Consider the following 9,263-nt stretch of genomic DNA (forward strand, 5'->3'; position numbering starts at 1 on the left):
TTTTTTTTGGGGGGGGGGGGTGGTGACTTTCTTTGCAACGCTACCAAGTAATACGTTTTGTTCACGTTAGAATAATAAAGTACTACCATAAATGATTGCACACCTTTGTTGCTTAATTCTAAGCCCTATTGACAAACTTCAAGTTCGCTTCGCGTAGGTTGTCACAAATTACATGATAAAGGGAGGTAAACACGAAAATTATCAGAAGCACACTTTAAAGTATATTAAGATTTATTATTTTTCTATGAAATGTAATGATTCTTTAATGTTCACATACACTGTAATTGAGGCAAACATTAGTACAGTTGAATGTAATTTGCATGCATGTATGGGCTCGCTAAATTTACTCCCAAATGATAGTTTACATTGACATTCCATTGCTTTGCTATTATATATTTACGCATTTGAGGCTCTATCTTATATTTAAGCATACGAGCTGCTGTTTCTTGAAGCGACAGCTTCGATAATTATACATTGTACATGTTAACAGTCATATATTGACTACATTATTTGTATACTATGTACATGTGTACAGTCATATATTCACTACACTGTCCTAATGCTACTGTATTGCGCTATTATTTGCCAGCATTCTTATATTTGAATACTTAAAGCCATAACAAGTTTGTATTTCTTTTGTCTGTTTTTTTTCCAAGGATTATGTCCGCGCTATACACGCATTCATCTGTTCATATCGTTGATTTTATTTTATTTTTTCTCTAAGCGTACATGCATGTATTCGTAGTTGTATATGTGCTAATATGTATGTTTGCATGTGCCTGATTGCCTTATGTTTATATATATGTTTTTGTATGTGTTATTTTGTTGTTTTTCTACTTTTTGATGTATGTATGTATGTATGTATGTATGTATGTATGTATGTATGTATGTATGTATGCGTGTGTTGCTCTGATCTTTGTTGTTGCAAATGGTGCAATACTGATGCTAGGTACTTGCCATATATTTCTTTATTTATTTCTCCCCTATATTCGAAAAGGTTAGGTTAGAAAAGTGTTTTAAGACGTGCTTTTCCCTTTTCTTTACACTCAGTAGTGCACTGTGTATCATCCTGTGTAGTATTGCTGAACCTATATTATCCATTTACTATCAACTTATTCATACTTTAAGAATGTATCTTTTTTTCTTTATATTATTATTATCTTATGACAAATAATAGTCCTGTCCTGTGTGCAGCAAGCAGCTGTCTCAAAGTGCACTTTAGGTTTTCTAATCACACGGTCATTCGTTTTCTTATGTCTGTACGTCGTCCTCCTACCAAATAGGTAACGATATATTACCGGTTACAGAATGACCGTGGGATTATTCAATTCATCTAAATACCTTTGTCATTTAAGGTTTTGTTTCACGTCGAATGCAACATCAGATTTTCTGCTGTTTATTTGTTTCCTCTTTCAATATCCGCATGCATTTTTTCTTAGATATATACTCCGAGCGAATATATACGCCCTAAACATGTTCTTTTCTTACATAATACAGTTACTGCTCTTATTGTCTGGCGATATTGAGCTTAATCTGGGGCAAGATAGCAGCTGCTCTCTCAGCGTTCTGCATCTTAATGTGCGTTGAATTAGAAACAAACTTGACTATATTAAAAACTTGTGTGATTTCGACATTCTATGTTTTACCGAAACTCATCTTACCGATATCGTATCTGATAATGACTTAACAATTGAAGGCTTTAATATAGCGTTCCACCGGAAGGATTATACAGCGCATTCAAGCGGTTTACTTATATACGTGAATCAGTATATGTTATCGTGCCGCATGGTTGAGTTAGAATGCCACGCCTTGCACTCGATCTGGATAGAAATTCAAGCCGTCAATTTCACTGCATTGTTGTGCTTTTTCTATCGTCCCCCAAGCGCTAATGTATCGTTTTGGGATGATTTTGAAGTAAGTATCGATAAAGCTCTAGACGTAAATTCAAACTTAATTATGGCCGGAGACATTAACGAGGACCAACTCAAAGACTTCACGCGATTAAAACAAGCACTGGCACTATTTAATTTAAGTAATACGATTACAAATGCAACCAGAGTCACGGCTAACATTTCTACCTTACTTGATCCTATAGTATCCAATACTCTTAATGTGCTCGATAGCGAGATTAATCCCGTCTGTTCTTCCATCAGTGATCACCATGCAACGGCCGTACATATTAAAGTTGAATCAGTTATCAGCAAACCGACCATGAGACATGTTTGGCTATATAAACGTGCAGACTTCAATCGTTTAAACGCTTTAATTGATAGCGAAAACTGGAACTTCATTAACCATACGAACATAGACGAAGCAACTTTATTAGTTACGAATAAATTACTTGAATTAATGAAATTGAGTATCCCATTTAAACATGTCACAGTACGTCCTAACGATAAACCCTGGTATGATGTCATGATACGTTCTTTTACGCGGAAACGCGATCGCCTCAAATCCCAAGCGATAAAACACCCGTCTGCAAACAATTGGGCTAAATTCAAGCATGTTCGCAATAGAGTCAACAATATGATCAAACATGCTAAAGAACATTTTTTCTCAAATATTGAATCTACTTTAAACGACTTACAGGCGTCTAACTCTAAGCGATACTGGAAGCTCTTAAAACAACTCATTCGCTCACATTCTCATTCTGATATGATAATACCGCCCTTAAAAAACATTAATCCTGGTGGAAATGTTAATATTTATATGTCTGACGAAGAAAGGGCAAATTGTCTAAATAATTATATCGTTTCAATATCAACGCTAGACACGTCTTCCGGAGTTCTACCTGACTCTAGTGTTTTTGCGTTTAATTGCTTAGACGAAGTTTCAATTAATGAATCTGAAATAAAAGATATAATTAAGATTGTATTTACTAATAAAGCGGTTGGTGAAGATTTAATCAGCCATTTAGTTATTAAGCGTTCGTGTTCCTCAATAGCAAAACCACTTTGCTTGCTCTTTAACAAATCACTACAAGAATGCACATTTCCTGCACTGTGGAAGAAAGCAATGGTCATGCCCTTATTTAAGAAAAGGAGATGCAAATACACCCTCGAATTATCGTCCCATCTCACTTTTAAGCTGCTTTAAATTAAAATTAATGGAAAGAGCTGTATAACCACTTTTTTCTCATAACCTTATATATTGTAAGCAGTCGGGATTTCTTAGAGGTCACTCTACTGTGTTCCAGCTTATTGATATTTTCGATCGAATAGCTCGTTCTCTTGACGATAAACAGTTACTTGTATGGTTTTTTTTGTGATATTTCCAAGGCATTCGACCGCGTATGGCATCAAGGCCTATTATTCCAACTCAAAGAAAATGGGATCAGTGGTAATTTGTTAAAATGGATTGAAAGTTATTTATCTAACCGAACTCAAAAAGTATTTGTCAGATCCTCTATGTCCAATGTGTTGCAAGTAAAAGCTGGCGTTCCTCAAGACTCAGTCCGTTAATTTTTTCTAATTAACGTTAATGACATTGTAAATAATCTTCTTAGCATCACCCGTTTGTTCGCAGATGATGCGTCTTTATCTTGTACAACCTCAAATTTAAGTGATCTTGAAGGTATAGTGAACCATGATTTACATCAGATAAACTTGTGGGCCAAAAGATGGCTGGTTGACTTCAATCCACAGAAAACGGAAGCAATTTTATTTACAACCCCAAAAAATGTTCGATTACCTCAACTTTTCTTTCATAACATTGCGGTTAATTTTGCTGAAAGTCATAAACATCTTGGTCTAACTTTAGGACAAATGGCATGATCATATTAATAACATTCTGAAATCGGCATCGAAAGTACTGGGAATAATGAGGTCTCTTAAATTTAAAGTTTCCAGAAAAAGCTTAAACACTATATACGTCACTTATTTGCGCCCAATACTCGAATACGCATGTGTTGTCTGGGACGGATGCTCTTTATACGAAAAGGAATCATTAGATTAAATTCAAAACGAAGCTGCGCGAATTGTCTCCGGTCTAACCAGATCTGTTTCACTCATTAATTTGTACAACGAAGTAAAATGGCCGTCTCTTGATAAAAGACGACAGTATATAAACTAATTAATATGTACAAAATACATAATGGTCATAGTTCCACTTATTTGGCAAATCTTCTCCCATCCACAGTTCAACAACAATCATCACGCTCTCTACGCAACGGAGACGACTACGTCATTGTATCACGGCGGACACAATTATATCCCCGTTCCTTTTTACCCTCTGCCATAGATTTATGGAATTCCTTAGACATAAATAATCGTAACAGCAATACTATTTCACATTTTAAATCAAACTTGAAACGCGTGTTTTTCGCTAGCGAAAAGATTCCCCAATATTTTTTTACTGGGAATAAGAAATCCTCCATATTACATGCACGATTAAGAAATAATTGCAGTGACCTTAACTCCGACTTGTTTCAAAACCATTTAACTGCTTCGCATGTTTGCTCCTGTGGCAGCGAGATAGAATGCCTCACATTATTTCTTTGAATGCACTAAGTACCACAGACAGCGATTGTTTCTATTTAATGCATTGCGTTCATTTCAGCCTTTAAATTCTGATATTCTTCTCCATGGAAAACAATCATCGAACGACGAAGAAAATTTCATTGTTTTTACTGAAGTGCAAAGAGTTATTTAGAAACGAAGCGTTTTACATAGACGCACCAGGACAGGACTCATTATTGTGCATTATTGTGTATTACCTTGTATCATAATACTTATATTATTTGTACACCAAAGTGTTTTTTATTATTGATTATTATTATTATTACTATACTTATATTATCATTATTATAATCATTATTATTTTCTTAGTATTACTATCATTATTATTATTACCATTATTATTACTGTTATTATTACTATTATTACTATCATTATAGTCAAAGAAGTAGTTGCATCTATCTTTTTTAGTAGTTTTCGTAAAATTTCCAAAACGACGACTAATATTTACATCTTAACAGTCACCTTTATCTATGTAACTATATAATCAAGGGAAAGACCCCCGATAATGTTGTAGAACTTTAGGTCCAACCCTTTTTCCATATTATACTTTGTGAATTGTAATTCATTTGTAATTGTCAATTTGGAAATAAAATATGTTTAAAAAAAAAAAAGTGTTCGTGTGCGGTTGCAAAACAGCGGGAACATAGAACAAGCAAATATAATACCCCATTGTTTTCTCAATGGGAACGCACTTAAATGACCTATGTTATTGTAAACGGGTGACACATGGATTTTTGTATCGGGAATAAATCACAATCGAGCACAAAGCAATTTATCTTCACGGATGCACTCTCATCACATCGTACCAAAATCTAAACTATCAAATATAGTCCACGATCAGTTATGTGTTATTCGTTAAAGATATTACGACAGTAGAAACATAGCACTTTAAAGAGACTACAATCTGGTACATTTGATCAATCGTTGCGTCAGTGGCGGACAATAGATTTTGAGGAAAAAAAACATAAAACTAGAAAACACAAAGTTCTTCGAAGGCGTTTTTCAATCTCAAATACGCAGTATCGACAGTGTTGCAGTCCAAGTAGATACTGCAGTACGCACATTAGAGATCAAGATTGCGGATATTACAATTTATTCAGGGATTGTATCATTTGTATCAAGTTTAATATCCGGAAAATTAAGCCGGGAGTCTGATGCTATATGTCCCTTAAAGGGATAAAAGTTAGATCCACCGCCCGAGCCGTTGCGTATTGTTTAATTGTAGTCTTCTAGTTGCAATTCGCGGTGAGTACAATGCGGGATATTATAAACCAGACCATCCGTAACACCGCATGTGCATCTGTCATTCTATAAAAAATGTAATAAATAACGTCGAAAATAAATTAAATCAACGTATCATACCGTATCGGAAAATGAATGTCCGAAAACATATTGATATACGTCTTTTGCACATGAAATGAAATATGCATATCGTTTAATTTGACTTATGAAAATTAAAACCAGTCACGAGGAATCTAGAAAATGAGCAATCAATATAAAATGGTTAACATCGTGTTTTAGAATACGCTATTGCAGTGATTTGATTTGCTAATCGATCTTTTAAATTTTCAAGATGGCGGATATTTGCAATTGTAAGATTTTTTGAAAGTAGCGAAGAGGTTTCGTCAGTTAATGTTCATATCCGTTCCGGCCGCTAACTTATCAGAAATCAATGAGAAATTACCAGAAAAAAAACCGGAAGCGATCGCAAATTTCCGGAATGCCGAGGAAGCTTAAACATCCTTTGTTCTCAAATGATCGCGCACTCAAACTAATGAGTCCCTCATTAGATTTCGTTGATCTCAAAATCGATCCTGGACGGCTCACATCCGATTTCCGTATTAATTTGGACTATTGACACCCCTGTAATTATAATAATGATCTTTCGGATAAAACAAACACACGCTATATTGTTACAATAGAATAACAGTTAAAATAGTTTAAAGTTTTCCTTAAATAAAAAAAGCATATTCGTGATTTAAGCGATTGACATCGGCCGCGGCCACACGTAAATAAATACACTTTGCCGCTATCGTGCATATTGAATCCCCTGAAAAAAAATAGTAATTTCAAAGCGTGAAATAATATTTAATGTTAATTATGTTTCTTTTTTCTGTTTTTCGTATGGCTCAGATGTAAATTGTTTCTTTGCAAAACACCAGCTTCGGCAAGTTGCAGAAGAACTAAGGTTAGGACTCTCCCAATGAGTTTTTATGAACACCAGCCGTGGTAAATAACACATTTGATATCTGCGCATTAATTTAAATTCAAATATCATCATCATCATTATCATCATCATCATCATCATCATCATCATCATCATCATCATCATCATCATCATCATCATCATCATCATCATCATCATCATCATCATCATCATCATCATCATCATCATCATCATCATCATCATCATTATTATCATCATCATCATCATCATCATCATCATCATCATTATCAGCATCGTCATCATCATCATCATCAATAACATCAACATTAACATCATCATCATCATCAAACAACAATAAACTTCGGTAGTACACACTGTTCTTTAGCAACCATGCATAAGTATATACGTTAAAACACCATAATAGAACAGTATGACGGAAAGCTGTTTATTTACTATTTTATGTTTACTATACCAATAATTGTTTGTTTAATTTTTGTTATTTGAAGGACTAGTTTAATCCATTCATAAAAGCCCCCCTCCACCAAAAAAAATGACTCTAGCAAACAACAATAGACATCGGTCGTATACACTGTGCTTTAGCAACCATGCATAGTGAATGTTTATGACTTCCGCTCGGTATCCAATTACATAAAAAATCAATTTTGTATTTATACGGCACACAACAAATATATAATTATAGTTTTATACCTTAAACGTCGTTTATCAAAATAAAGATAAGTTATGGTCTTTGTTATACTTAACTTATGTTTATAAAGTATGTAAAACTTGTGAAATGTGATTAGTGAGCCGACTGTAACTTTATCATTCAGACCCTTCTACAAACATAATAATCGAGATGATGCCCCTGTTGAGATCCCCATCTTATCAGATGTATAAACGGGTTCAATAGGAGAGGTTTACAGGTTGGCCAATATGCTAAAAATAGAATCACTGATAAGCACTACCCATGGCAACTGTTGCTGGTCGGACAATCTTTGTTGATCTCATTGTGTACGACCTACTTATACTATAGATTTATACATGATTGAGTATGGATTTGCCATCTACTTCGTTTAAAAAACATCTTGGTGGGACAAAACATTGCGGTTATGGACTATGTAATAGTGACTCAAGGTATAGTGACAGAGATTTCATGGAAGGTGTTTATTTACCTTTCCCAAAACCAAAAACAAATGAAGAAAAGTGTAATAGGTGGTTAAGTGCATGTGGTCGAAAAGACTTAACAGCAAGTAATGTAAAAAATTGGACTTACATAATTATGCAGTAAGCATTTTATTGCAGGTTAGAGAAGATCATTTTGCTTTATTGAATCAATACACATATGTTTTTATTATATAAGTGAAAGTAGATCATTTTGCATTATTGAATCAAAGCACATGTGCCTTCATTATGTATTTCTGCAGATAAGTCTGAATGGTTTTTTGAATGAGTTCTTATCTAATTTCAGTCAAATGTGTTTAATGACCAGGAGTTGTACACTGCCACAATATTAATATCAACAGATGATAAGGAAAGCCAAACACAATTTACCTGCAGTGATCAGCTTTTTAATAAAAAGCTACTTACTGATTCCAAGTTATTTAAATTTTACACAGGCATTACCCCGAATCAGTTTAGTCATTTATGCATGTCCCTCGGCAGGTCGGTACATATATTGAATTACTGGCATGGACCAAACAAGAAAAGAAAAACAATAAAAAAAATCACGCCCGATAACCAACTGCTTCTTACTTTCATGAAACTTTGACAGGCATTACCAAACAAAGATTTGGCTTACAGATTTGGGAAAGGCGCAAGTATGGTTTCAAGCATTTCATCACATGGGTTCAGTTTTTATATATGACAACAGAACCATTAATGAAAAGGATGTTCCCATCAAAAGAACTGATACGTGAGCATTTACTGGCTGCATTTAGGTCATTCAAAAATGCTCGAATAATTATTGATTGTTTTGAGGTATTTGTGCAATCATCAAGCGACTTTGCAGAACAAGGGAACTGGTATTCGTCATATAAAAACCATGCAACATTAAAATATTTGGTGGGCATTGCTTCTACCGGTGCCATTACATTTTTATCGGATGTATATGAAGGGAGTAAAAGTGATAGAGAAATTGTAATTGACTCCAAATTTGTAGAAATTTTAGAACTAGGGGATTTAGTAATAGCAGACCGATGGTTCCTCATTAAAGACATTCTTAAAAAAAACAGAGTTGAACTGAACATTCCTCCATTTTTAAGCGGTCGAGATAGGCTGACCCCATAAGAGGTAATTCTTACCAAAAGAATTGCAAGAGTAAGAATACATGTGGAACGTGCAATTGAAAGAATGAAAAAATTTAAGATTATTGGTACAACTTTGCCATTAAGTTTCAAGCCAATGGCCACACAGATTGTAAAAATAGTAGGTTTTTTTGTCAGGCGGCTTTGGTGAGCTAGTGTTGAAGAAATGAAACTATGTGTCTTGTTCTGAGAAAACTGGGGTTAATGCATGTGCGTAAAGTGTCGTCCCAGATTAGGGACGACACTTTCCGCTTTAATGGTATTTTTCGTTTAAAG

The sequence above is a fragment of the Dreissena polymorpha genome, chromosome 10, assembly GCF_020536995.1.
Source record: "Dreissena polymorpha isolate Duluth1 chromosome 10, UMN_Dpol_1.0, whole genome shotgun sequence".
Lineage (NCBI taxonomy): Eukaryota > Metazoa > Mollusca > Bivalvia > Myida > Dreissenidae > Dreissena > Dreissena polymorpha.